The sequence below is a fragment of the Periplaneta americana genome, unplaced genomic scaffold, assembly GCF_040183065.1.
Source record: "Periplaneta americana isolate PAMFEO1 unplaced genomic scaffold, P.americana_PAMFEO1_priV1 scaffold_38, whole genome shotgun sequence".
NCBI classification, from domain to species: domain Eukaryota; kingdom Metazoa; phylum Arthropoda; class Insecta; order Blattodea; family Blattidae; genus Periplaneta; species Periplaneta americana.
This window is the reverse complement of record NW_027185519.1, coordinates 12,962-16,174: the sequence shown is the minus strand read 5'-3', so window position 1 is coordinate 16,174 and position 3,213 is coordinate 12,962. Positions and strand designations below refer to the sequence as shown.

Sequence of the window (3,213 nt, the reverse complement as noted above, 5' to 3'; positions counted from 1 at the left end):
ACGACAGTTTACAAAAATCACTAAGGATCAGAGGTAAAGTAGCTGTAATTTTAGAACTATCGATGGACATGTTTATATTTTTTTATATATATTTTATTTAGATTTTGCTACATCGGCGACAACGGAGTTTCGCGGCATGCAATTGGTCGAGCATACCAATGCATTAATTAGCCTACGACTTAACTGACGAAAGTTAGCGCGAAATTCATTCAAATAATTGATAAATAATGGATTTGACCCACGTAGTTATATGCAGTTGATAGAGCAGCTAACATGTCCATCCATTAAAATCAACTTCGCTCTCTGCTGGTCCATCAGTATATTTTATTGTTTCATCCATAACCTCGCCAACATTAGGGAACCCAGCAGGAGGAGCATAAAAATCCTTTGCCCGAGTAAGCACATTCGGTGATCAATAACCCGCCTCGAGTTTTTTCAATCTTGTAACAACATCAACTACCATGTGTGAACTTTTGCACACTGTAATCTTATAAATTCCGTTCTTATCTGCTAACGCAGGGAACTGAGAGCTACTATGCAACCAATGCAGTTCTCGCTTTGTGGTTAGGGCACCACTTTTCCCTTTCAGATGTTGCATGTGATGTCCCATATCTTGTAGGAGAGATTACAGCGAAATGGGATTCGGAACGACTTCAGAATACTGCGTAAGTAATGCCGACATTGCATTATTAAGTGATTGGTTTTCGGTGCAAAGTTTTTCTTCTTTAAGTGCGAGTATTTATTAAATACGTTCCTCGTATATAAGAACTAACGCGGTATTCTGAAGTATAGCGCGGGATTCATTCGAAACCTTTCATTAATATTCGTACAATGATACGAACGTGGCCGGAAAATTCTACGTTAGGCCTAAATGCAAAATCTTCGTCTGAGTCGCTAGAACTACTCAATAACATCACAACTGCTTCAGTGTAATTCTTAATGGTACCCTGTTACTATAAAATTGATTTTATACATATGTGTTTATTTTTTTCATTCACAATTAGAAGCTATTTCAACAGGGCTACTGTAGAAAATGTGCTAACTTCACTAGTAAAGTTTAGTTTACACGTTTGTAAAATTACTCCTTCGTTGTGAAACAAACATATCACTTGTAAAGAGCGCAAAATTTCATTCGTAAAGATTTGATTTCCTTTGTACAGTCCACCTTTACAAACAAAGATTGTGAAACAGAAGTTTACAAACAGAGTTCACAATTTCCAAAGATTGTAAACTTTGTGAAACACCCCACTGGTGAATCAGCACGCCGAGCTCGATCGAAATACAACCAGTTACTATTATTTCCCTATCGTTTTTTGACATTTGATTCCGCGTCCTACCTCTTTCATTCGTTACTAACCAACAACGCCAATAGCAGAAGGTAACGCAAAAACAGTCACCGGTTCCCCGATGCATGGCTTTCTCTCTCAATGTCAACTGAGAGTTAAAAATATTCATTATAATATGCACTTTCCACTCACTCCTCAGAATGTCTTCTTTATTTTTATTTATTTATTTTTTAAGATATGTGAGCTACGTACTGTATGTCTGATGTTTTGCCATCGTACATTCAAATATTTATATTCACTGTACAGTACAGCGAACTGTTTATACTTACTGTACATGCTATAACTACTTCTCCCAACTCCGCTATTGCTATATTTCCTAAACTAAACGCTGATATTGAAATAACGCCTGGTCTGATAATGCAGTCTGTTTAAATTTCTACCGACCAAGTTCTGCCCTTCATCATGGGAAAACAACGAGCTTCTTTAAAGGATACAACTACTAGGACAGAGATATTTTCATTATGGAATTTGTACTACCCACTGAAATGTAGTAACTAATGGGATTTTAATTAGCCATATATGTACAGTATATTACATTCTTTACCTAAAATGTCTCTAACTTCTAGGGAGAGCGCGAGGTACGTTCACAATCCCCTGAATACATATTCCCTTCTTCGAGAAAACGCAGAGAAGTGAACCGTCTCATATGAATATGCTACCAGTCATAAGTTTCAATACGGAGCTGCAAGTACTTAAGAATTATCAATTACTCTACAATTATGCAGCGGCGTCATCATCCAAGCTATAGCTGGAATAGGGAAGGGAACATAATATCCCATAAGTCTTATTAGAACACGCTGGAAATAGTGACGTAAAAAAAAAAATCGCCAACGGCACGTGGTGTTCCCAAGCGGTCACCCATCCAAGTACTGACCACGCCCAATGTTGCTTGACTTCGGTGATCGGACGAGAACCGGTATTTTCAACATGGTATGGCCGTTGCCGATGAAACTGCGTAATCTGTAGGCACTTGAGGACGATGGGATTGGGGTGCACTCGATAAAACCTGCACTCGCTCACACACACACGTAAACTGCCTGCTTAGACTCTGTACCTAAATTACCAAGCTCGTTGGATGTCATTGGGATAGATGATAAATCTATCTATCAACGGCAGTTTGGTTACGTTTCAACGTCACACACTGCTGGATTGACACGGGATTAATAAAACAGCTAGTCGGCATTCTAAGTTAAGCCACAGGTGGATTGTTGTTCAACAGCGGAGCCTCCTTTCAACCACATGGTTGTGGAACTGTAGTCGGATTTTCGACATCATTTTCATGCCATACTACGGAACTTCACACAAACTTCAATTCACTTCTTGCACCGGCGGCTACTACGAATGGACTGAAGCTCGCTACTGACTAGGGGGGGGGGGACATTTGTCTCTTGATGGATTACGTGACAGATATATAAAGTATCAGTCGTATGTTATGAACCCGAGTTTCAATAAAGATAGATTACCCGTATGTCCACAGATTCTCAGTAGTGGCCTGCGGAAGGATTATGCCCGCGGTCGACAAGTTACCTTCTAAGTTGTTTTCCCTCAACAATTAATGCTGCCAAGTGAGTAGGAATGACACCGCGCTCTCATATAAGTCGTACGAAACTATTAAGGAAACGAATTTGCCTCGTGGATCCAAGTCTCCCATGGACTGCCTATAATGTATTATCTATCCTAGAAGTGTTATCGGGGTGATTATTTAAATTTTCACTCGGTGGGAACCGCTGTTGTTCTTCATTCATCTACTCTGTTATGAATAACTTGTGGCCCTTAAAAGGGCCGGTTGCTGATTCCCTAGCAAGCACTCCCGCTTACTTGGAACTAGTGTATTTTGTGACGGCCTTGGTCCCTTCACTGACGGCGT

General features: G+C 40.0%; 1 non-coding gene across 1 annotated transcript; it reads right to left on the bottom strand.

Annotated features, from left to right (window-relative positions):
• Positions 1–2,171: 2,171 nt before the first annotated feature.
• Positions 2,172–2,290, bottom strand: LOC138694094 (5S ribosomal RNA). Its single transcript, XR_011330773.1, has one exon. It is a non-coding gene; the product is annotated as a 5S ribosomal RNA (ribosomal RNA).
• Between the last annotated feature and the right edge of the window lie 923 nt (positions 2,291–3,213).